This window comes from Larus michahellis, chromosome 5 (genome assembly GCF_964199755.1).
Source record: "Larus michahellis chromosome 5, bLarMic1.1, whole genome shotgun sequence".
Classification (NCBI taxonomy): Eukaryota; Metazoa; Chordata; class Aves; order Charadriiformes; family Laridae; genus Larus; species Larus michahellis.
In genome coordinates this window covers 25274632-25302006 of record NC_133900.1, presented here as the reverse complement: position 1 = coordinate 25302006, position 27375 = coordinate 25274632, and positions in this window count along the sequence as shown.

The window sequence follows — 27375 nt, the reverse complement described above, 5'->3', positions numbered from 1 at the left end:
CAGAGGCTTGTAGGTGAGAGGCATGAAGAAAATCTCTAGTCCAGTTCTTCATCTGGTGTAAGCTGACAGAAATGTGGTGAAATCATCTCATTACTTTGGGTGGAGACACGCTGAGACGTTATGAAGTAACTTGGAATGCAGAGGTGACCAGGTAGCACTAGGAATGGTTCCAGTGACCAACAAACAGATATAAAGACAGCAATAAGTTCTGTGTGATTTTTCCAATGCCTGTTTTTCATCCATGAACAGTTCAATGTTACTCTGCTCCTGTAATTCATCAGAAAGAAAGGGATTCCTGCAGGGGATTCCTACAGGTTACTTGTAACAGGATAAAGTCAAGTCTAGCCCTGGCCTGAAATGCATCCCACTTCTCTAAAAAAAATCAGAGAGCATGAGGTGCCTCAGAGGCACAGAGAGGTAGAACAACTTGCCTAAGGTTCTTCCAGCATTTCAGAAAAGAGTCCAGTGCACTAAATATGTCTGAACAGTCTAATTTCAGCTCCATCCCCACAGGCAACCAAGAATATCATTCAAGCATATGCAGAATAGTAAGAGGCATGCCTTTACTCCCACCGCTCCTCCTGTGTGGCTACACTTGTCCCAGGAAAAGGAAGTGGGCAGAATGGAATTATCTCAATGTACATCCAGTCTTCAGTCTGTTTGGAAGCTACGGTGCCTTTTGATTCACTATGTCTCAGGGGAGGAAGGAATTCCTATTTCTTAGGAATTGAAGGTCTCACATTGGTATAACCATTGTACTGTTTTAGTTGTCTAACAGCTAGCTAACTGAAAGCAAAGACAGCAATAATGTTCTGAAACGGACCTCAGAAGAGAATTGTGGCACCCATCAAATCCACTTGCTCCTAGGCACAGTTGTTCAGCAGGATTAATCCAGTAAGGGGTAAGCCCATAGCTCTGTAGCAGCAAGCACAATGCATGGTTCTTATGCCCTTAAATTCCCTCAGGCATGAAATTACTATTCTTATGTGATCCCTCATGGCCCCTTGAGCCATCTGGGTGGAAGACAGACAGTAAGAGAGTAAGCTGGTGTCAAAATTCAACATTGCTCCCAAGGGCATTCAGCATGGGATCTGAAGGCACCCCAGTGACCAGAACCGTCTTTCTCCTTCACTGGCCTCTGTGTGTACTATGAAGTTGATACCAGTCCTTCCTTAGTAGACTGAGGACTCTTCACCTCCAAAAGCTTGGAGGCAAAAGGACCCCACATCTAGACAAACACAGTGGAGAAAAAGAATGTTTTCTCATCATATATTAACAGTTGCCTAAAAAGCCCAAAAGCTACACCAGGAAAAGGTGGACAATCATAAATCTGCTAGGTATAAGTAAGCTACAGAATCTAGGTGCTACTACTTACCTCATTGAAAGTGTTGGATTGAAAGTTTGGATCTTCATCATAAAACCAGTAATTGAATCAAAGACAGAATGTGAGGCAGCCAGTGACTTTTTATGAAGAGCAAAGTTTCATTTTGACACTTCATCTACAACTTGTTTGTGTTGGGTAATCTGAGCCCTCTTGTTAATAATCAGAAAACCCTACCTAAAAGAATGCCTTATATTTTGTCAGAACAAACTGAGCATGATAGGAGATAATTTTCCTGAAGTTTTCCTCATAACTATCTCAGTCTAACACTTTTTTCTTTTTTTCTTTTTTTTCTTTTTTTCTTTTTTTTTCTTTCTTTTTTCTTTTTTTTGTTCTTTTTGTTTGTTTTCACACACACAAGCACTTTCCATGAATGCATTTATTACAGAGAAGTGACGATAACAAAACTAGTTATACGAGCGGAATGTATTTTATGGATCCATTTTGGATGAAACACGTTGATCGGTGTTTATATGTTGCCCTCCAAGACTAAAATTGATATGAAGTGATACAGGTGATGTGTGGCAGGCAGTATATTAAAGAAGAGCAGTCCTTCTTACAAGGACTGTGAGCTGCTGGCACAAGTGATTACACACTAAGCTTTCCATTAATTATCTTCATTTGCTATGGCAAGGAGTGCTGATCTCATGTACTTTTGATACCCTGAGAAAAGCAGAAAAAACTGCAGCACTCTCATCCTCCTTCCCACATATCCCCCAGAAAAGAAAACCAAATTTTTTATTTTTTTTTCCAAAATCCTCAGACAAAATTAAAACTATAATAGGTAGGCTGCAGAGGTCTCTGGCTTATAGCATCATAGTTCCTGGACAAACCAAGTATCTTTACGTCAGGCAAAGTTGAACCTTGTTTTAAATCAACACCTCAGTTCAGCTTTAACTGCAGGCAGGAACTTTCTCCTTGAATTGGTTATAAACATACAAAAGAGTTACTGTTTGTACAGAAATGTGGGAAAAAGGAGATTCTTTCTGCAGGCTAGACAGCTTCCTCTCAGGGGTAATAGGGAATTTATTAAGGTCATTTCTAGAAGCCCGCAGAAATATATGGGCCTGTATGTTTTAGATGCTACAAAGGATAGAGGGAAAATAGTTCTGACCTTGAATACAAAAATCCCATTAAAAACCACAGTTAATATCCTTCAGGTATCTGTAAGTTTTCGAACTGGCCTTAAAAGAGAGGTATGATTTGCCCTATGTTTGCATGACTGAAAGCCCATTCAAAAGAAAGAAGTCAAAAAGCAGTATTAGTAAGAAATATCTTTTGGGGTATGGGAACTCAGTTCTTCATACAAGCATTTAAATCAAGGACACAGAATCCTAGATATAAGTACCAAGCATTTGGGTGGAGAACTGACAAAAGGAGTAATCCCAATTATTTGAAAGGAGATGAAAACAAGCAGAACAGTAGCTCTAGACTTTCACTGAACAGGCAGAAAAAATAGCCTGCTCCTATAAAATGGGTACTCTTTTACTAGATGCCACATACACAGTGAGAACACAGGAAAATACTCTGCCTTCCTGGGACAAAAACATTCTATACAAATGCCCTCATATTTCATGAGATACAAAAAGTCAAAGGGTCTTGCAGTCATCTGTAAGGACTGTGCTAGCATCATACAACATAGTCTCAGGTTAAATGGCAATGTATAGATGAATGAGGATGTGATGTTTTAAAAAGAAGTGCCCTTGCCACCTTGTATCAGGAGGAATATTTTCATTACTAAGATTTCATTACTAAGATCACTACTGAAGTAAGACAGAAGACTCAAAGTTACCTCTATTGCTTTCTGCTGTTTTACACTGGCCAGAACAGTGTAGAAAATGGGAGAAGACAGACACTTCTAGTATGGAGGGAGAAAACACTCATTTCCCAAGCTTTACTCTAATTTAGGACGTAAGCCAGTCCTGATAGGAAAAAGGAGATAGACCCTAAATGATCTGAATCTACTCTCAACTCAGTTTGCAGGTAAGGAATTAGCTCTTGAACTTCAGTCACTGTCATTACATACATACAGTATTTTCTGTAAAACTATTGCTATAACCTGTGTTCAGGGTTTGGGGTTTTTTTTGTACATACAGAGTGAGAATATACTTGTCACAGTTTAAGTTCCTCTCCCAGTAACAACATTAAAATACAGCATCAAGAAAATACAAAGAGCTCATCATAGCAAACTCATCATTTTTGAAGCATCTGAAATCTAAATTAGCTCCACTCCATTGATTAAAAATATTGCTTACAGTGATTTGCCAAAAAAAGTGTTCTGAAATTTAAATTAGGTTAAGTATTTTGTAGCGGACTGCCATAATAATTTTCCAAAGTAATAAAATCAGTTATCAGAATTAATGATACATAAAATTCATTTTACGATTTTACTTACATTACCTTGCTTCCCTCCCGTATCTGTTTTCAAACCAAGTCCCATAACTTTATAATGTGTTTTTACACCACGCAGTGACCCTTCTTGCAGCTGAAAGGACATCATAGATCAGTACAATACTTTTAAAATGGTCTTGTTGGTTGCTCAGAACAAAATCACAGGGAAATGCAGAAAAGACATGGGGACAAACGTGTAGAATAATTGTAGCTACAAGACAACTGAGATGCTGAAAGGGTGGCAGATGTCAAATCAAGCAAGGGATTTTAATGCCATTAAATAATGAAGTGCAGAATTAATTCCTGGATTTCACAGTGCTTTTAAATAGAGTGAACAAAACAGATGGTACTATCAAGATATCAGTGACTACGTATCTAGCACAAGGACCACCTTCCAGGTTAAACCTGAATTTTTTCTCCATCAAGACAGGGTTGCTGCTTTTCTAGCTCTGTAAAGAGCTTCCTTTATTGACAGCCCGCACAGGGAAACAGTCAGTTTCTTTGCCACTTGACAGTCTCACTCTTGTGTATTACCTGTAAGCAATGAAACAAATATTACAAAAGTAATCTTGCATCTCTAAGGTGAAACATTAGGGCAGAGCAGTTAATGAATAAAGCTGCTGCTGAAGAGAAATTTAAAAAGTGCTTTCAACCCATTTCAACTGGTGAAAGGGACCTGATGACCCGCAGAGAGATGCAGTGAGAATGTGCTGACCTAAAGTTACATACCATTACGATTAGAGTGCTGCTAATACAAAACATTTCAAGAACCCCACCTGCTAGCTTAAAGCAAGGTCTTTTTGCCATTAACTGCTGGCATTTACTAATAGAAGATAACCACCTAGCTGTCATTGGAGATCACCGCTTGCTCCACCAAGCAAGACAAGCTAGGAGACCCCGTATGTAGGAATAGTTACCTTATGGCAAGGACACAATCCCATGGCACCTATGCAGAGCCAGTGACAGTAACAGGTAGTGACCTTCAGAAAAATACAAGGTGACAAGACAGGTCTGAGAACAACTCAGAAAGAATAGTGAGCAAGCCATGCTCAGGAGAGAGCAAGAGCAGGCACAGAGCCACCTACAGCAAAGCTCAGACTAGGCTTGGAGGCCAGGAACTGTACTTAACTGGGGTTCACAGGCCCAGGGGAAGAGAGTGTGTGTGGAGCTCTTTAGGGCAGTTAGAGTCTATTGGTGCACTCAAGCCTGAGCAAACTACTTTTAAGGCATCCCTTGACATTTATTCTTCATTCTTTGCATGCAAGGGCTGTAGTCTGTCTCCTCAGTGTGATGAGGCAGACCTTGTGGAGCTGGAAAGCGTAAGAGCTATTTTCCATGAGGGAATAACAGAAAGTAGTTCCACTCACAAGCTCTCTACTGTGTTACCAGTTCCTCAAAACAGGAGCTCCGTCCGAAACCCAGCCGATGAGGTGTGAATTGCATGGTTCTGAGAAATAAGTCTGAAAGAAGGAGCAAGAATGAGAGAAAGTATTAACACATTTCAAGAGAGGATGACAAATAAGAGGCTTATGGTTGTGAACAAGGCAGTTATCTTCCAGTACTTGACTTCTTCCATCCTCAAAGAAACAGGAACACGTAGATAAAAAAATGCTACATTTGAAACATAATGTGCTTTCTGCTGTCAACAGGCGATAATATGTAGCAAACCAAACTTTATCTTGTTATCTGGGTGAAATAAGAGTTTACTGTATTTAGCACCTGTAATTCTTTAATAGATAAGTAGTCTGATATCCATATTCTTGCAGATCTGCAAAATTAGTGGAAAGTTCTGAGCACAGAAAATAGGAATCTTAAAGGTTTCTTAAACTGGACAACAAGCATCACTGAGCAACGATAGGCTCCAGGGAATATTTTCAGTGCTGCAGAGTTGAGAATTGCAAACTCCAAAGGGCTTTTTTTCATGTTCATTATCTCATAGACATATTTCTTCCCATAGGAAAAGTAAGAAGCGCATGTACACGTCTAATCTCTTAGCAGAGAGCTTCAAGTGTGGGGCAAGAGCAGACAAGACTTTTGCAATATTTACACAGCAGAGGCAGCGAGAAAAGTCAGCTTGATAGTTTATACTGAAGGTCAAGTTAATTCCAAGGTCAGATTTCAAATGCATCTTAAAAAAAAAGCAGTTTTTTTAAAATACTATACAAGTAATAATTAGAAAATCTTAGGCATATATTCCTGTGTAAGATCAGGTGGCATATTACTGTAGGTAGTTAAAACCTTTAGCTCTAAAAAGGTCACAGAGAATCTCAATTTCATACAGCTGGCAGTGTATTTTAGAGGATAACCTGCACATTCTTACCTTTTGTAGATATTGAGAATGACTGTCTCTAAATTGTTTGTTCCTAGTAGGTGGTAGATTGCTTCCTGTGTGTTTTATATTCACGTACTTGAAATAAAATCACTAAGGTAAAATAAATTGCTTCTCAGCCATTCCAGAGCAGTGGGACTGTGAACATTTGATCCGAGCGCTGAACACAAATATAACAGCAACTAAAAGGTGGGATTCTTATACACCCGAACTCCTTACACCTTCCCACCACTATAAATACTTTAAAAAGGCTTTTGCAACTGGAGAGCCGACCTAATTTTTTTGGCAAGTTTGACAGGTTTTGTTTAAAGTTCAGAACAAGATGAGACTGATGTCATTCTGTTAGATAAGTTATGGTGCTGATATTTCAGTACAACCACTTCTGCATAACAACTGCGGTACGACTACATAGGGCTACAGCTTAAAGGATGGGAGACACTTAATAAATCATGCTGTGAAGATCTGGGATGAGAAAAATAATGTTTTTCTGTGAAAGATTGCTAAAGAATTGGTCTGTATGAGATGATAAGCAGATAGGGAATCTGCAATTCTGGCTACTCGGGACTGCATCGGGCAAGCAGGGATTTACGCGCGCATTATAAATGATCTCACAAAAGGCTCATTGAGTTTGGTTGGAGTCAAGGTACAGTAGATCAAAGTCCACTCATCTTTCTGATCTAGTTCTGGTTCCAATCAGGATATTTTTGAATGCTTCCAACTCTTTAAGCTCTTAATGTGCTCACATTTTGAACTAATGCAGAGCAGAAAAATACCATATATCATGCTGGAAAAACACATATATTGCATGTGTATTTGTATTCATTTTTCAAACTATTTCTATTTCCTTTTACCCTGTGAAGGCTTAATGATTTCACAATGAATACTTGTCCATGCATATGCAGATCTATTATGCAGATAAAATATGATAAAATTTTCCACAAAGAAGAAATTGTATTTTATGCTGGTGACATTTCTATTTTTTTCTTCTTGGGATGTTAGACACTTTTTAAAGATAAAATAGATAAATTTAATATGGAAACTTTTGTTTCAGAGGGGAAATGTGGCTGCCTTTTTTAAAGTGAAGGGAAAATATTGCCACAACAAAGAAAATAATTAATAATACTTAGCATTTATAATCTGGCTTTTCTCCAGACGTCTCAAAAGCATATTGCAAACAGTAGCTAGGAGTCAATCTCTACTCCAAAAAAGGGGAACCTGCATTTTCTGTAGCAGAGGGAAAAACAGTACCAATATGAGCATGTATCTGGGGGCAAATGTGAGAGGTGGAAGTACAAAGAACTGAAAAGATGTTAGCTCCAGCACCTGGGCGCCAGGCAGCGCCAAAGGATGAACATCTGCAACAAGATTTTAATTGTTGATGGTGCCTTGATGGCAGAGCAGACAGATGAAAAATAGTCACGTATACATGTTCTGGCTGAATCCTCCTACTCCCTTCTTGTTGAGTTCTATGGGTCTTGCATGAATATTATCTTCCAATAAATACATTTATTGCCAGACTAATTTGCATAAGAGGAAATTTAAGGTCAAGCAATAGTAGACCTAAGGGGAGGTGACACTAAGTGTAGCAGCAATCATAGCTGAGTGGTCATAGCCAGACCTTCATGTTGCCAGAGAGAAACTGGATTGATAAAAGAATTCTTAGAGGCAAGTGCAGGGGTGAGCTCACAGGGACTGGAAGTGCGGGATCGGCATCTCCATTCCCTTGCCGGAATGGCCTTTGGTAACCCCAGGGGGCACAGAGAGAGAAGGAGGAAGGAGTGAGTAGCTACACAGACTGCATACACGAGGGTGTTTGCATTCCTCCAGCCCTTTGGGATTTGACCCAGATGATCTGATGTATTTAGATGCATTTGCATCATCTTGGGACAGGAAATATAATTTCCTGACATCACCCTGTATTGCTACAGATGGGGAGCTGGGAGGATTGAAGTTTTGTTGCTTTGTTTTTTGGTTTCTTTGTCATGATCAGTTTGCACACGTTAGTAATTCATTTGCAGCAAATAAGAGAACACGTAGTAATATGGCCGTACTCTTATGGCCAGCAGCTTTCATAATTGCTTAAGTTTTCAAGATGCGCAAGCTTGGATGCCACATGGAAGTCATTCAAGTTCTCTGTGCTCCTCCTACTGTAAGCAAAGCTTGCAAATCAGATACCTAGCAGCCATGGGAAAAAATGTGGGATGAACGGCTTGTTTGGCATACAAGTGTAAAATGTCTGCGTTCATAGAATCATAGAATCATAGACTACCAGGTGGGAGGGGACCTCAAGGATCATCTGGTCCAACCTTTCTTAGCAAAAGCACGGTCTAGACAAGATGGCACCCTGTTCAGCTGAATCTTTAAAGTGTCCAATATTGGGGAATCCACCATTCCCTGGGGAGATTATTCCAATGGCTGATTGTTCTCATTGTGAAAAATTTTCCTCTTGTGTCCAATTGGAATCTCCCCAGGAGTAACTTGTACCCATTACCCCTCACCTTATTCATGTGTCTCCTTGTAAAAAGCTTGCCCAGAGAGGTTCTGCACTTTACCAGAACTTCCACAAGAATCCTCTGTAAGAAGAGGCCAAAAAACTTGGGTCGATCTGGGTTGTATGCTAGTGCCTTGATGCATCTATGCTATATGCACCTATGCTAGATGCTCTCTCATCTTAAAATGAATAAATGCTGCAGACAGAGGAGCCAGTTACTTGGATAGCAATTCATCTTTGATGAGAATCTTGCTTGGTCTTCACAATTATACTTTCTGCTTAAAGGAATAAGCACCTTAAACAAGGAAGCTGGAATGTCCATGCGTATGTGTCAATGATCTTGGTGTTAAATTGCAAAATGCAAAGCTGACTTGCATGTACCAAAGGCATAGTTATTTTCATGAAACTTACAAGGCCTTCATATCTTTGCACATTTAACTCATCTGCTAAATTTGTTGGAGGTAAAGCAATGCATGCAAAGATTATTAATGATGGCTTGAGGAAGAGAATGACAAACACAGCATGGACACCAGACTAGAAATGATGTTGTCCACTCTGCATCTGTGAGCATCCATGTCCTGTAAGTAACCAGGAAAGAGCCCAGAAGGCTCCAGGTACATGGAAATGCCCCAGGTACATGGAAATACTTACAAAATGTCTTTCTGCTCTTTGTGCACATCATTGAAAATGTTTGGTTGATGATACTTGGCTGGAAATGAAAGTTGGTATATTTCCTAGCTTGCTTGTAATTATATGTCCTTATTATGAATAGATATGGAGTTATAATGTGCCTAATTACAGTTCTGTTACTGAGGCAAAATCTATTTTCTCCTGTTGTCTTTCTGAACATTTAGTATTTTATGGGTTAGCTACTAGTTTATTCCCACTTAGCAAAGAGTTCAATTAGCAGGTCAATGAGAACAGAGCTGATGGATAACGGTACAACCCTACCTATTATAATGATGAGGAGGGAGTTCCATGCTAGAGACGAGAACTACATGGCTTCCCGAGCTGTTGAGGACAGCTCTTGAAGTAGATTTTGAGTTTAACTACTCCCTTCAACTGATCTCATTTATCAGGGCAACAGTTCTCTGCAGCTTTGATGAGATTAAGTCCCACTAGAGGCTTTGCTTAATTTTAAAGAGACATGTGATGAATTTCTAATCCAACACACAGATAGTTTGTTACTAGCAATAAGGTAGGGTAATTATCGAAATCCTATTATGTTTCTGACCTACATGGTGGAGCAGAACAAACTGTGGTTGCCGAAAAATCCTGCATAACTTTAAATTGTGTTTACATGCATCATTCTGAATGCCCAGAAAGTAAGAATGCTGGTAGAACAAGGCTAGTAAATGGCTGACATCAAGAGATGCTGATGTCATGCAGCTTGTAAAAGGATATGACATTTAGGTCTAGTCAACAGTTGGGCATCCACAGGAAAAGAACGTGAAAGGGAGTAGTTAAACTGAAAATCTACTTCAAGAGCTGTCCTCAGCTGCTCAGGAAGCCGTGTTTTGTGGGTATCCACTGAAAAACATTTCTGATTGTTGAATATTCACTATGAACTGCTTGTGATTCACGTATAATAAAGCCGAACTATTTATAAAAACTATTTACTGAATTCTGTTTAATATCAAGTACAGCTAAGAGAACTGCAGCTTGTTTGTGGAAAATATACTAATAAGAAAAAAAGAGATTTTTGGTGATGATGAACTGCTCACTTCTAGTAATTAAGTTGTAGTTCTCAGCCCAGACAGATCAGGCTGGACTGTCCATGAAGTCAAACTAGGATTTCAAAGAAAAATAGGAGTAATAAGTACAGAAATGCCATGAAAATCATGGGAAATGTATGTTTTGAAAACTGTAGGCTTAGTTTCCTTGTCACAAAAGCCCACCACCACAACTGAAATTTGTATCTCAGCTGTCATGGTTTAACTCAGTTGCTTGGGCCAGCAACTAAGCACCACACAGCCACTCACTCACTCGCCCCTGGTGGGATGGGGGAGAGAATCAGAAGGATAAAAGTGAGAAAACTCGTGGGTTGAGGTAAAACCAGTTTAATAAGTAAAGCAAAAGCCGCGCACACAAGCAAAGCAAAACAAGGAATTCATTCACTACTTCCCATCGGCAGCCAGGTGTTCAGCCATCTCCAGGAAAGCAGGGCTCCATCACGGGTAACAGTTACTTGGGAAGACAAACGCCCCCCCTTCCTTCTTCCCTAAGCTTTGTATGCTGAGCCTGATGTCATATAGTATGGAATACCTGTTTGGTCAGTTGTGATCTGCTGTCCCAGCTGTTTCCCCTCCCAACTTCTTGTGCATCCCCAGCCCACCCGCTGGTGATGTGGCGTGAGAGGCAGAACAGGCCTTGGCTCTGTGTAAGCACTGCTCAGCAGTAACTAAAACACCTCTGCATTATGAACACAGTTTTCAGCACAAAATCAAAACATAGCCCCATACTAGCTACTACGAAGAAAATTAATTCTATCCCAGCCAAAACCAGCACATCAGCAAAAAAAGCTAGATTACATTTCCTCACAGAGTAGGAAGGATTTGCATGACTGCCTTTAGACTGCAATAAGCTGCGATATTGGTTGTGTTTCTTATATACAATACGTAGTAAATATGCTAGTAAATAAGCAACTTCAAGACATCTTACAGATAGCTGTGCATTCCTGTAACATGGGTTACACACGCTTGTGTTGTTTGGTGCTGAAAGTGTCTCATGTGAACTCAGCAACCGCCTATGTCAGAAACTGGAAACATAGTGCTTTAACATGCCCCAACTGACATTTTAGCTGATCAACTGAAAGATTTTAGTTGAGGATTATACATTTGGCTTTCACTTTCACCAGCTGCAAGTTGGTCAATCACACCCTCTCTTTCTCTTCAGTGTAAAGAGGAGGATAAACTAACAAACTGTTCACTTTCAACTCTTACAGTTTGGATATAGCTACTATTTGCTGTTGAAGTCTGTCTTATGTCTGCCAGAAAGAAAAATTGTATCCTTCAACCAAACAACATGCATATGTCACTGCCAAATGCAGGTAGAGCCAATGGAATTTGATTTTTCAAACCTTTCTCCATCTGTGAAAGAACAAAGACAAGAGGAAAATACAGGGACTCATAATATACAGCCATGGAAAAATTTGGTAGCTCACCTCTGGAGTGCTGTGGAAGAGAAGCACCAGAGAAGCAATAAGCGATTTGGCACTGTCAGGAAAAATGCTTGTCTGCTTTTTTAAGAGAATTGGGTCTTCATAAATTTTTTGTAAAGAAACCAAAGCACATTGAAGAAAGAATGTATTTTCATTAATTCTGCCCTCAGGTAGTGAACACCTGTAAAGTCCAAAATGCTGCAGATCTGCTCAAAGCAAAAATGGTGATGATACATATATTCATGTTTTGGTTAATAATTTCTACCACATTATCATAAGAAAGCATGTTCCTATTCTCTAGACACACTTTTGCTTTATGCCAACATCAACAATGCAGCCTATAAACATTAGTTCCATATCTTGCTTCACTGAATCAGGAAGCTTCTGTTTCAGAGTACACCATCCGTTGCAAGCAAAAAGCAGAAATTGGAATCTAATTTATTATAGAGATATTAACTAAGCCTGGACATTAACCTAGAAACATCTTATCTTAGCTCTTTCCGTACTGAAATTAAGGTACTATGTGTTCAGGGACAAATGATTGCTGTATGAACCTTAGTGCAATAGTGCAATGAATTTGTTGGTATGGATGTTCCAAAGAACTTTGCACGTATTTAGGCTCTGAAGTAATCCGTCACAATTTCAGAAGGTCTCAGCAGCTTTTTGAATTACTGGCGATCCTAGGTGCTGGGACCTTTGGAAAGTCTGCTGGCACCTAGCTATGCAAAATTGCTCCTTGTTCAGTTACTTCCCTGTATGCAAAGTGAAACTTAAACAGCAAGTGTCACAGGCCTCGTTCTTTGATTTGGGCCAATCTCATCTGAAACTGAGCAGATTGATATAGAAAGTGGCACAGTTAAAATGCAGAATTACAGGGAGCAAGTGGGATTCTAGCAGTCTTTGGAGCAGCAAAGAAGAAAGCCTTCTGCAGCCTGCTTTGGGCCTAAGGTAGCTTTTGTGTGTGTGTGTGTGTGTGTGTCATATTTTTGCCATTTGTATCTGAATAATAGAGCTGAGACAAGAAAAAAGAAAAGAGTTTTCAGAATATGAGGTTTTGAGACTTCTGGGGGTAGTCTCAGTCTTTCACAAGAGAGGAAGGGGAAGTCAGGAGCCTTCAGTTATCCTTTTGCATTGGCATTTATTTGAACCTGCTTTCAAAAACATGTTTCAAAGAGGCCAAGCTAATAACCTCTTCACATTCCCTTTAAAGACTGGTTTGCTTTAACAATACAACAGTATCTTTTAGCCATGCAAAACACATTCCTCTGAGACATGTTATATGATTAACCTACTTTCAGGAGCATAGTGAAGCACACTGTCATGGCAATGTGGTTTGGGGCTGGGGCATGGCATGACCCTCCTGCAGTGGCCTTTTCTAGAGGGGCTCCCATGAACATGCAGTGGCCTTTTCTAGAGGGGCTCCCATGAACATGGAGTGCAGCTTGGAAATGTGCACTTCCAGCTGCTGCTCAGCAGCATAGCCTGACTCCTGCTCTGTGACACCTCATACGAAATGCAGCCAATTGGCAGGTCACATATCTGCTTACCAAATGAGTTTGCATGTAGGAAAGAGTCTGCAAAGCTAACACCTAAATCTCCTGGCATAACAGCAGGCTTCACTGTACCCCAAGCAGAGTGGCAACTCTTGCATTCACTACACGCCCATATGTCTCCCAAAACCTCTTAGTCATGGACAGTGTGTTCCATCTGACCCATAAACAGGTTACTGTCACACTATAAAAGGTGACAGCCTCCTGCCGGTCCAGCCTGATGGACATTTAAAGCTTCTGCCAGCAGGCCACGGCTTGTCCCACATCTGTTCCAGCCTTCCCTCAGATCTCTGGACCAACCATTAAACCTGTCAATAATGCTACCTATGCCTTAAAAGCATTTTTTTAATTTTATTTATTTTATTATTATATATATTTATTTTATTATTATATTTATATATTTATTATTCTTTATTTGTTCGGATATATTTAAATATATTTATATATTTATTATTCTTTATTTGTTCGGAGAAACAAACGAGGTTTTTCCCCTAGATCTCCTAAACTGGGGTATTTTTTTTTGTGAACTGCTACCTTTCTTTGCATAACTTGAAAGACCTACAGAGATGATGCTTGTTAGATGTATGGGGAGAATGTATCACACTCCAAAATATAATCCAAACAACTTTTATTACTCAGAAATTCACTTTTAAGAAACCTTTCCAGCAGGGGTAGGGGGGGTGGGGGGGGGCGGGAAGAAAAACAATGTTTCTAAGTAATACAATAAACCTGCAAGCACGTCTCAGATTGGTACTGCACAGCAGGACTAAAGTGTAAAGCAAACAAAAAATCTAGACATCAAAACCAAAATACTGACAGTCAAATAGGCTAATTATTCAGTATTACTTTGTAAATTACCAAGCAATGAGCACAATAAGAAGTGGATTGGATTGGATTGGATTTGGCTCAGATTCCGGTTCAGTGGGAGCTAGTCTGATCCTATAGAGTCAACTCAACAAGAAGCAGGATTTAGGTTTAGCTCTGCAAACCCTTCCCCACAGAAGCCCTGCTCCCTGATGAAATCCACAGCCTCAAACAAGCACCCACGTCAAAAAAAGACCTGGACTCAGACTAGATCACACCTAAGCCCATACGAATCAGAAGAAACATTTTGAGTGGAAGGTCATGGTTTGAAATTCACCTCACTCATTGATTTTGTTAATCCTTTTCCATTACCTTCTTCTGGACTAAGAAGGGAAATCAGTTTAGCCACACAAATCCCAGCTGTTGGAAAAGGTATCAGAAACTGCATCTACTAGCAATAAGTATCCCTACAATGTGTGAGAGATTGAGAGCTTTGACCGATGAATCCTAGCTTGGGGCAGGAAGGCTTTTAATGCCCTGTCTTCTGAACAGGCACTACCAACCCAGGAGCATCTGGACAAACACAAGCCTACCTCACTTGGGCTGCTGATATCCAAAGCCTATGTCAATGGGGGCCAGGTGCAACAGAGCCAAGTTTCAAGAAATGTACGCTCCTATTACACCTAAGCTTACAAAGCCCAAGATTTCTGAGACACGCTTTCACAGCCTAGAAGGGGAATATTTAACTAAGATGGTAGTAGAGCCTCTCTTGTTTCCTTTTAATCCCAAGAAAAGCTCATGATGTAAATGCTAAATCTGCTGTGTCCTTTTTTTTGTTCATTTGCCTACCAACTCATGTTTACACAAAATGCACGTTGGATGCCCTGGGGAATTTTCTGACCTACTTAGTAAAAGTGGCGCTGAGTGTCTGATTTCCTTAAATGAAACCAGACAACTTCTCAAGTTCAATGTTGCTTGTTTTGTCCTACAGATAAACAAACGAGGCAGAAAGTAGACCATAATGACATCCTTTGGTTTCCTTCTTTTTTTCTTTTAAGGCATGACAATTCAGAAACAGTCAGCAACACAAAGTCCTGCTTCCACCACTGTATAGGCAGCCTAACTCCCTTGGGCAACCATATTTGTAAGAGATGTTTGCATCATTCTCCCTTATCACAATCTCTCTGTGTCAGGATGTACTTGTACATAGCTGGCTGCAGTGTGGCAGGAACAGCCAATGAACACTGTCCAAATATCTGTGATGCTGTCTCAAAAACTAGCATTTCGAGGAATGGGAGTCATTTTTCTTTGCCTCCTTCACGTTCTTTTCAAGAAAGCAATTCAAGTCATGCCATATAATTGATTCGAACTAACTCTAAATCAAAGGTCACGGCAGAATGGAGCTACGTTCCACTCTCAAGCCAACATAAAAGTACTCTAGTTCCATTACACTTCTAGTTTAATTGCACTTTTTAGAGAGAACTGGATTCATCCCATTCAACCCATTTAATTGTTATAAATAATCAAATGGACAAAAAGCCTTGTGCAGTACATGTTGCTAGGCACAGAGGTGTGAGTTTACATGAAAACCAAGCCACAGATAGCAAGGCCTCTGCTGAGGTTCTTCTGCACATGTCCATTGACTTCACTGGAGTGATGATGAGAACCTGGTCCAAAAGTCTAACAGACTTTCAATTGTTATTATATTTCTTTTCAGAAGACCTACACTGGAAATAGAATTAATTATCAGTCTTGTGAAAAATAAATCAAGTGCAAGGTTCTCAAGTGCTCTCCCCCCATACAATAGGCTAGAACTTACTTTAATTATGGCCTATCACCTGGCAAGAAATCAAAAGAATAAATAATAACACAAGGCCATGCAGAGACATTTTCCCCATAAATTACCTTTTGGAAATGTGGAAGCATTTGCTTCAGAACTTATTTCAGACTTTGTACACAAAAATTGCTGCAGTTGCTGTCCAGTTGTACCTAGATCTGCCTAGAGTTGGTCTAGTTATCCAAGGAATAAGACAAACAGCTTACATTAGCTAAGTAATATATTTATATCCAAAGTTATTGTGTCATTTGTTATTTAAGCAAGAACAATTTAACTGTGGATATAAAGGGGGTAAAAGGTGCCTTCGAAAATATAGTATAACTTAGAGTCAATTCAAAAAGTGGCATGTACTGCTCTCCTATTTGCTTCAGATAGGGAGGGAAAAATGCCATGTCCATAAGTCAGCTCCCATCAGGCACAGTATTATTCCACCGGGACCAGCACTCATGCCTTACAAAATTACAGAATTACCTTAATTACTACAACATTTTAAACAAAGGATTTGAAAGTTTGCTTCTTCTAGATTTTAAGTCCTTTGAGCTGTTTTTAAACCTTTTGGGTTTTTTTTCAGCTGTTTATTCACGGCCATTGTCAAAGTTCAATACCTTCTGACCAGGTTCTTTTAGATATTCCATGTGTGGAGAGTATAATGTTTAATATCAAATTTACTTATTTAAAGAAACTGGATGGTACATAGGATCTCTGAAGAGAGGCAGTATAACACAATAACAAAATATCAGTGTAAGTTACGTTTAGCAAAATGTATAGCAATTGCAATATACAGTTTAATCACAAGACCATGGCGATTCCCATTATTGGTCTCTATAATATGCTCATTGTCATGACGCTGTGCGTCCTCAATTGACAAGAAAGACTATGTGGGTTGAAGCCAGCTCAAGCCCATTGCTCTCTTCAAAACTCTCTTGTTAGTTCAGGTTTTATACTCCATGTTGGGCTGAGCCGCACATTCACTCCCCCTTGCTGGTGTGGCTAACTCAGGACAGTCACGCTCTTTTAGTGAACTGAGAGAGAAACATGTACACCACGAGTTCATCCATTTGACTCTTGATAACTGTTTCTCTAAAATAAAGGCCACCCTCCAGTCCCCTTTGTGCTGAGATACAGTCAGCTTCTTTGCAACAGCTGTGGTCAATTACACCCTGCATTATCCCTGAGTTTCACAGGCACATCATCCTGACCCATCTCTTCTGAACCTTCTTCCATCAGTCACAGCTATAAACACCAGAATGTTGTTTTCACTGTTTGAATGAAGCTGAAAGTATCACAAAATACACGAGTCCAGGAATGGGATCTGAAAAGAAAAAAGCACTCACCAAAACGGTGAAAAAAGCACAGAATCTACAGTAAAGCAAGAGCTGATGAAATTGCGAAAGAGTTTGCAGAAAGTAAAATCAGACAGAGTCACAAAGACATACATAATTGCAATAATCTGAAATGCATTCTTGCACTCCTGTGGAATATTATTTTTAATAATGGCTTCCAAAATAGCCCTTATGCTCAAGCTTTGAGCTGCGAGCCCACTGGAGTTGATGAAAATCAATAAGAAATACAGTTTCTTTCAGCAGCTGAATATTACAAAGAATAGAAAATGTTCTGTCTTGTCCATTTTGGAGCCTCTGCTTAAAAAGGATGTGCTCATTTCTGAAATGCCACTGAGCTCCCTTGCTCCCTTTAATACATGGTAAACCTGAAGGATGCCCTGCACATCATTGAACTGTTCAAATCTACATGGACCTGAGCTTTAAAGGAGTGAAAGATGCTTTAAATCACCACTTTCTGAAGCAAGAGGTGTGTTTATTTCTTTGTTGTGCTCTTTCAGAGCTGCTTTAAGCAGGGAGTTCAGCAGAAATACTGCTTTTATGGTGGTGATTCTAGCTGAATCTGTCCAATCCAACCCACCTCCAAAAGGGCCATAATTCCATTTCAAGAGGAACTTTGCATTTTTAAATATACTTCAAAATCAAATGTTTCATGAGAGATAGTGTACTTTTCACACATCTTTTAAGACTGTTGTGGTCCCCAATGTAAAGAATCACAAGATAACACAGGAATGTGCTGATGCCAACAAGAATGGATCACCTCCTAGGGAGATGGGTTCAGGGGGAAAGGGGTTGCCCAAAGGTAACTTAAACTAACCTATGACTAATTAGCATGGCAAAAATCACACCCGTGGGAGGAGATCTTACATGCTAATGTCAGACCACCTTTGTATTAGGGTATTAGTTACATAATCGAAAGGTGACCAATGAACAAGTTTTGTGTAACTTTTTCTTTGTTGTAAATTGTACAAAAACCTATGACTCCTCTGAGGGGGTGTGTTGGCTTTGCGAACTATCGCCTGGCACCCCTTTCTGTACAGAACTGCATTAAAGGTTAGAAGGTGGATCTTGATGCTGTGTGCTCATTGGCTCCTGTGCACCGGGCACCAACCTGAAACCCCGATTAATGGAGAACACTATGACATAGCTTTTCCCTACATGGAAGTCTTTAAGGAAGGCCAGAGTGGGCAAGGGAATCATGTATGTGGTAAACTGAAAAAAACCCTAAGCATCTGAAGTGAATTGTTTAATTTGCACTTGTTTAAGTTACGAAAAAGCAGTGATTATGCTGGATTTTTATGAAGGAAAAAACACCAAAAGATCTAACTAGATTTTCAAAGTATTAAATTTCCCTGGATGATAACCAGCAAGTTCTCTGTAGCAATGAACTCTCTGATATTTAGACTCAATGACAAAGGTAACTTGATACTAAACTCTTCTGAAATAGCAGGTGCCAATTCAATGTGGTTTTTGAAAGCATAAGGAGTCTTTTGTGAAAGGGTTTCATGAGCCTGTCCTCCCCAACATGGTATTCCTTCAACGCTGGTATCCTGATGATTTTTATCAGGCAGGTGTTGCTTCTTTGGGAAAAAAAATCCAAATCTTTTCAAATAATTTTATGTTTCAGGATGTTCTGACATCTGCTGCTGAGCCCTGAAGAAGGACAGTTTAATACTGATTGATTGTCAAGTTTTTATGTGATCCTATGGGTTCAGAATTCCTGAAGCAGTGACCCTAGGTGACATGGAAGTGCCTCAAAACACTACAACAAGGGATTCCTGTTTTCTGCTTGTACCTATCTCTTCTGGAAAGCCCCAGCTTCACAGAGCTGCATATTAAAGGCTAGGAGATACGCAGACATCACAACAGTATCCAAATAAAACCAACTGAACTATTGGCTGATGACCTCTGAGAGCAATATTCACAAGTATGGCAGTATGGGTCTGCACACCAACCTTACCAGACTCAGAACTGGTTTATACTATCACAAAGGGAGTCTTTTTGTCTGCTTTTATGCTTATGCCACATCAAGAGATATTCAGTTTTGAGGCGATAGCGATATATAACCATGAATTATCTTCGTTCCACATACAGATTTCAAAGAACCCTGAGGTCTCCGCAGAATAACTGCCATGTAGAAATTTTGGATCCAAGCTAGCCCATCAAACTAAACATATGTCTATAAATTACTCATGTGTGCATCTTCCCTCTCATCTAGTTTTCAATGCTCTTTTCTTTCCTTCTTATGTCCCTTAAGTCAGTGTTTCTTGACAGCATGTTTTCAAAGAGCAAAGTACAAATATTTCAAGCTGGTTTAGTCAGCAGAAGTTTGTTTTCCAGCTCATGCTTTCTTCTTCCTTGAATACAAGCATGAAAAATGCACTTTCACTTAAAGTACTATATTTTTTTAGCCTGTCCATATTCCTCTAGGCATAAAGGTTTGTGTTTGATATGGTACAAGGAATGTAGATAAGATGTTCTAAAGATATAACCGGGGCAACATCTGAAAGGATTACTTATTTGAGATAAATTGTGAAAAATCAGATAATAATTAAAGACTTCCTGAAAGATCATATGTTTTCTAGAGATACCAATTGGTCAAACAAAAAATACTGCAACTCCTTAAAAACATTGCTGTCTTTACACAAGGAATCATGCATAGGCTAGGTGAACTGTGTGAGAATGAGAAAGTGGCCAAAACACCAAGGACTGAAATGGGAATTTCCAGACAAAATTGATGGTCTTTAACTGCATTAACAAAAGAATCAGGGATTCTGGGGCATGGCCCTAGCACACTCACATACTCTGCAACTCAGGCCAAGGATGGCTTTTAGTGCATGTTCACCGGTGGACTATAATAGAATACTACTCTCCATAGTAAGATTTGCATACTGATAATACATTGCAATGTGCAACAGAATATATCAGAATATCCATCCTCCAGGGATGGAGATTAAAATGCTTAAAATATTTTTGCAGCATAAAATCACTGTTTGATCCTTTCCTCCTTCCCTTGGAGACAGTGGTCAAGAAAAGTTGCCACCAGCAAGCTCTTTCTTCTCACCCTTCTGCCCCCCATTTAAATGCCTTTATTCCTTTCAAAGTCATCCAACACTATATGGATTAATTTGTTTTTACAGAACAAGGAGGTTAAGAGCTTAGATGAGATTTTTATCCGACAAAAATGTGTCAAGAAATGCTGAACAGCAATGGACAATGAGAAGTAAAGAAAAGAAAGTGAAAAGAAGTGGCAGAGGGGAGCCAAAGGCTGAGGAGAGAAGTGCAATGGGAAGGGTAACTGTGATGCTTTTGCCCAGCAAGGATTACAGAAAGCTGGTTGAGCACGGGAGACTAAGATAAATGGATGTATCAAAGTGCTGTAGAAGCTTGTATCTAGGCAAGAAAGGAAGAAAAAAAAAAAAAAGTGAGGTAGAGGGAATATGGTTGAGCTCTGGCCGTGGTGATTGAGCTGCTAACAAGAAAACTGTTCTTTCTGTCACCAAGCTTTAGAGAAAAACAATCGGGAAAAACGCTGGGGGGAGGTGAGAACTGCTAAATACTAGTCCTTTTGCTGAGGGTTGAAGATGGGCAGAAGTATAAAGGCAATGCTTGAGAGATGGCTCCCCTGTTAGTTGTGAGAGGAAAAGTATTGGTCTGAAAGTCCATGCCCTCTAAATAGAGAAGCTTCAATAGCTGAGATGGTGGTGAGGTGTGCAGATAACAAAAGGCTAAATTGCTTCCGTAAAAGGTGTCTATTGCCCAGTATCCCTGACAAAAGGCTAAAAAGGACATGCAGGAGCTGCAGCATCTGAGTGCTAGTCCTCGACTCTTAGGATATGTTGGAGAGAAAAGAGGATTTTTGCTGTTCTGTGGTTTGAAATGCAGTAAACTAAACAGTCCTTGGTAACAGAAACTAGGCCTTTCAGCAGATGACGGGGGCTTTTAATACCTTCCACTCATGTGCTTATTGTAGACCTGTTTAAATTTCAACAAAGGGGTTGATACCTCACGTCTTATTGAGGGAATCTTTCCTATTTACAGAGGTATCAGCGCTGTGGTGTTGCGAAGTGTAAAAACTTAATCAAGCTTAAGACTTGCAGAAACCCAAATCATTGTTAAGTGCTTTTGTTTGCCATGGCTGAAGTGAAGCTTAAAAGAAAAGATGAAGAAAGTACAGTGAGGTTGTCTGTAGGATTTATTTCTTGAATGGAGGGGGGAGTGCCCACAACTTTTTCAAGGCTGTCAGAAAAGTGAAGGAGCAGGCAGCCGAGGCCGATTCCTTAGGCAGGACAAAGGAGGAAATCTGCCCATAAAGCACGAGGAGGCTTTGGTGCAGCTTTACAATTGACACTGACTGTTCCTCCTGGGGCACAGAAATACTTCAAAAACTACAGACAGAAGAGGACTGTATCTTCACAGCTTGGTCATATGCACATAGAAAACCTGAAATTCTACAAATGTGCATGGGGTGCCTAGGAAAGAGGTAAAGTCAGTGCTTTGACAGCTCTTCCTAAAAATCAGCTAAGAACAGGTCGTGTGGTCCAGCCCAATGAGTCTCTTTAATTATATAGTTTTAAATTTATAGAATAATTAACCAATAATTGATTCCAGGGTCAGACATTTCCTGGGAAATAAAAATATGTGTAGGGGCTGTTGGCTTAAGATTTCTTTACCCAACAGATCATAAAGTGACCAGAAACGACTAATCCGGAGTTCACCATAGCTGTTATATACCAGGAGAGTGTAAAGATGTAATGAAAAAGTGAAGCAATTGCCTATTTTCCTAGAAGAAAATTAAAAGTAGAAGTGTTGGTAGTTACCCAGTCAGTTAACTGCCCTGTGCAGGCCTCCTGGCTCTGGGGTGGTGTGAAAACTTTTAGAAGCAAGACCTTGAGCTACTTCAAAAGATACTTTTCTGGGAATATTTTAGTTCTTCTGTTTTCTGAGAAAAGTTTAAACATGAACAAAAAAGGTTTAGGATTTCTGAAAAAAACAAACTTGGCTACTTAATGAAATTTGTGGAACATGGGACAATAATGAAGATACTGAATTTAACCATCCTGGCAATTATCTTGCAAGTGACTTTGATAACATTTTGGCCAAACAATTTCAAGAGCTCTCTATCTCTGTAGATAAAAAAGAATAAGCACGGAGCCATTCTTTCCTTTTGTACCTTCAGGTTCTAATGTGTCTATTTTCCTTTAAAACAGGATTTCTGCCCTTAAAATTGTGCAAATATACTTTATTTTCTTAAACAAAGCTTGTTTATTTCACTGCTGAACTTTCATCAACCTATTTCCCATGTAGCTACAAACAAGTTTCAAAAGTTGTTAAACATTTTTACTTTTTTTTTCCTAGTTACATAAATACATAACGCTGTTGTTGAACTGCTGTTACAGAATATGTCAAACACTTACTGCCATTGGTTCTTGTGCTTTAAACATGCAAGAAAAGCTTCAACAATAAGCAGAGGACTGCTGATCCCAGCGTTATTCCAGCAGTATGTCCTCTATATTGCCCACTTACAAAGAAAGCTGTGTGCATTTATCATCTTTCCCCTCCCAGCTCCCAGCAGCCTGTTGATAGCTGTTCATAGCAAATTTGGAATGGAAAGGATACGTGCAGACTTAACATAGATGTTTGGAATAATATCATTATAGGGCTGTATAGTTTTTTTTTTCACTCATATTTTATGTTTCAGTGTTTTGTACACTGTTGCAAGGAGATAATCGATTTTAAGGGGTGGATGTCAAAATTGCACTCCTATGCTTCGCCAAATTGTAGTTGTGAGTCAATGAAGCAGACAACAGTTATAAGGCAGTCTTCTAGAAGATTAGAAATCCTGTAGACTCCACTGATGACAGCTGCACTTTAGAGCAGCTATGTCAACAGAGCTGTGTCAGTTTACACCACCTACTGGGTTGAGCTATTACACACACTGACTTCATCTGACATTAGGGCCAAATCTGGCCTAAGGAATGATTCATGTGCCATGGCCCTTTACTCTGTAGCCTGGGATCTGAGGCTCAGAGTTTAGACGCTTTGCATGGATTGAACTGCTGGCTTTCTCTAAGACTTAGATTGCTGAGGCTTCACAACAAACGAAGTGTTAATACAGGAGAAGAAGCACATAAATGTCATCACTCCCGCCTCTAATTTTAAGCAATCCATCTAGTAGAAGGTGGCAATATTGGCTTCGTTCCAACAAAAAGTTTATAGCTCAATTAAAACCTTTATACATTTTAATTCAGAACCATTAAGAGAAACCAAACTACAAGCTTTAACAGAGGCTCAGAAGACTTTTTTGTTTTTGTGAGAACAGTCCATTGTGTATTTGCTAGCAGTGAACTGCTTCAGCTCCCTGGAACAGAGGAGCAGGCCTTTCCATATTGTTTCAGTCTTGCAGACTGTTAGAAATTAGCCAAATATTGTAATACAAAATATGTTTGTTTAAGGCCAGGTTGGGGTAAGCTGCAAAAGAGAAGTGACCTTGACCAGAATCTTAAGCCATACAGGTTCTTAAGCCACATTCTTAAGTCATAAAGGATCTTTGTTTAATGACCCATTTTGTAACCTCAGGCAATATGGTATGTTTAAAGGAGAAATCCCATCCAGTGGCAGTACAAAGGAAAAAGCATCCGTGGTGGAGGGTCAGTTTTATATTTCCTTTGCAGAATTGGTTTGCATGTGTGGGTATCCATGCATGTACCTTACAGGAAATGTGAACCCAGGCCTTCGGGTGAGAATTGTATAGTGCAAAAATCTTCTGCTTCACCTGCTGTACAGCTGACTTTATTTAATGCTTTTCCACAGAGTTCCTGAACACACCATTAGGAGCTCCACAGGCTGTAAAAAAAAGTTTCGTTATGGATTATAATCCAAATAATGCATTTTTTTATATATCTCATGTATCAAGCAACATGGCTGCGGGTAGCTTACACACTCAGAGCCCCAGAAAGAAGAGCTCTGGAGCTCAGCTAAATTTAGGCTGTGTGTTGGGAAAGGAAATATGGGGAGGGACAACTCTGGAAGCTTCTCAGAAGTTGTGGTATAAATGACAGCTGTCAGACCAGTGAGTTGCTGTTTGGACGTGCACCTTGTATAGTGTGAGAGTTTAGTCCCCCACCAAACCCGTGCAGCTTGGCTGCTGAGTACCTAAAGGCTCTCAGACATGCTGTCAGGTCGTGGCAGGATGCGTTTGCCTCCCCAGAGAAGCTACAGTGGATAACACTATATGAATGAGTTAATTTTGCAGAGTCTGTACTTCATTTCCGTGGAAATTGTAAATTCACTTTCTCCAGAAGCCTTAATGTACTCCTGTGCTGTGGGTTGGTGCGCTGTTACAGAGATCTGCTGTTGTTCTTCTGTACCTGAAAGCATGGCTCATCTTCTTTGCCTGTGCCTTTCCATATAACATTGAAATTCCTCATCTTGGATTAAAATATAAGTCTATAAAAAACATGGCTTATTCAGCTGGTCTAAAGTGAGATGTGCTCTGAACAGGAAGAATTAACAGCGATAAGGCACCCCGCTTTCTTGCATCTGCAGTTGAGATGCAGGTAAAGCATACTGGGCAAATGAGAAAAATCTGGGGGAAAAAAAAAGAAAATATTTGAAAATAAACATGAAAAAAATCAAATTTTCCTCAGTGCTTATTGTTGTCAAACTTTACTATTGCAGGAAAGACTATTTTGCCCAGCTGTGAATACGAAAACTCAAATGTAGGACTGGTCAAGAATAAATACACAGCAGGTTTGCCGGCAAACTTGCTTGGAATACACGTTCAGTGTTCTTTCTCAGTCACAATATCTAGGTTGGAAGAGAAACCTTCTGTAGGTCATCTAGACCTCTCCCGTGCTCAAAGCAGGGCTTTCTTTCTGGTTTTAATGAAATGGCATTTAAACAGTTTTTAAACTACGGTGGCAAACTGTGGCGTTTCAAGACCACCATTTTAACTGATCCGATAGTTACATCGTTCTTGTTTCTCAGAACATTTTATGGAAAGATCTGGAGTTCTTTTTGAACAAAGACAACTGTAAGATAAATGCTGAGGAACCCATATTTTAACCGTATCTAGTTACAATATAACTGACCACAATAACTTTTGGATTATCTCCCTTATGCAGTGAAGTGAAAGAGGTGAGAAATTGTTCCAGAATTAGAATTAGACTGAATATTCATTACATTCTGTTATTGTCCTGGTTCCTGCGGGGACAGGGTTAATTCTCCCTGGTACAACACCCCGTGTGAGCCGTGCCCAGGCTGGAGCCGGGAGCTGCCGGGGGAGCGGGCGGGAAGTCGCCGCTTGGAGCGGGCTGAGGCGTCCGGGGTCCGGTGGGTGAGCGGCGGGGAGCGGCGGTTCCGGCATCGGGTTTGTACGTTCCTCTGTCCGTGTTAGTGTTGTTGTTTTCTCGTTGCCTTTGCTGTTCTGTTAAACTGCCTTTGTCTCAACCCACGAGTTTTGCCTTTTTCTTCCCATTCTCCCCGTATTGGGAAGGCCCGAGCAAGCAGCGCGTGGTTCTTTGTTGCCGTCTGAGGCCAAACCACAACACTTATGTCGCTTGTTTCTTTTAATAATCATAAGACTTTAGATTTTTATGTATTTTTTATATATATATAAAAGTATATGTGTGTGTGTGTGTGTATATATTCTTTATCCAGATCTTCTGCTACATTCACATTGAAACCTGAGAGGGCCCCATTTTCCAGTTTGTTAAGGTGCAGTCGAAATCTCAGAAAGCAGATTACTTCTAGCAGAAACCTAGATCTTTTAAAAGGGTACCTTGTGATCTTCAAATATATCTTAAATGCACAAATACATCTAAGATTTAGGCTTATTTGTCTAAAAGTAGAAAAGCCAGAAAGGTTAAAGAAAAGAAACACGCTGGATAACAGCCTCTTTCCTGTGTCTCTTCAGTTTGCAGTGGTTTGGCAAAGCTCCATCCATCTTATGAAGAAGAGTCTTGGTTATCTTCCAGCTTCTTAGTTTCTTACTCTCAGTTAATACAGCTGAAATGTGCAAAGTTACCGTGACTAAGTAAATTAAACGGTTTGGAAAAGTTCAGTTTCTCCTGCTTTTTCAGAAGTTTCTGTTGACTTTCACTGGGGTGACATTTGCCTTAAAAATGCACAAGAGAGATGTCACATCTTCTTGCAAAGATTTTGATTTCAAAGCAGCTGTCAACCAGAAAAGCCATCTGCCTGCAGTGCTTCTCGTGAAGAAGGGACAAAGCAAGTATTAGAGCATCACGAAAGCATATACAGTTAAGCCATAGATGGCCCCTAGTAACTGTGAATTTACAATGGGTAGGTTTAGTGTAACCATATCTGCTGACACCCACACTGTCACAACATTGTCTTTTTAACATCCATTGCTTAATGAAGTTTGCTGCAAAAATAGTTATTGCTAGGGGAAGAGCTGCGTCGTGATTCGGCCCAGCTGATGTCAGAAGACTTCCTGCTGATCTACTTGTGCCCGTCGAAAAAGAGTGAAAGCCCGTGTCACAATGACTCATGGGATTTACAATATACAGGAACTATTTGCTCACTGTGTGCTGTAAATCTCAGTTCTCCAGGATATGTTTTACCACTAGCGCAAGGTAGACACCAGCGAGGTGGGCAGCAGGTAGTGTCTACCAGCAAGGTAGACATTATATGTATTTCATGTTATGGGAATTTCACATCCACTGATTGGAAGGGAAACCTGGGGAGATGGTAAGACAGGCAACTTGTACAAGTCTGTTACTACCTCAGTACCTGGAGTAATTTTCAGGGCTACAGAAAACTTACACTACCCCAGAATGCTGCAGAGAGAACAGCAATGTTGCTGCTGGAATCACTACAGCCCTTTGTGTGGGATACAGAGATCACAGGACCAGTAGATCCTACAAGTGTTTTTTAATAACCCCGTGTTGGAAAAGGAATAGTTCAGAGTGTTTAAAAAAATAAACATAAAAATATCCCAACTGAGTTATGTAGATGATGTGCAGCCTGCCATTATTTTCCCAGAATCACGTGTCTAGGACACTGTCACTGCATGACTGACTGTCAGCAAGGGCCAAAAATTTGTAGAGTTTGAAGAATGGCTGCTTT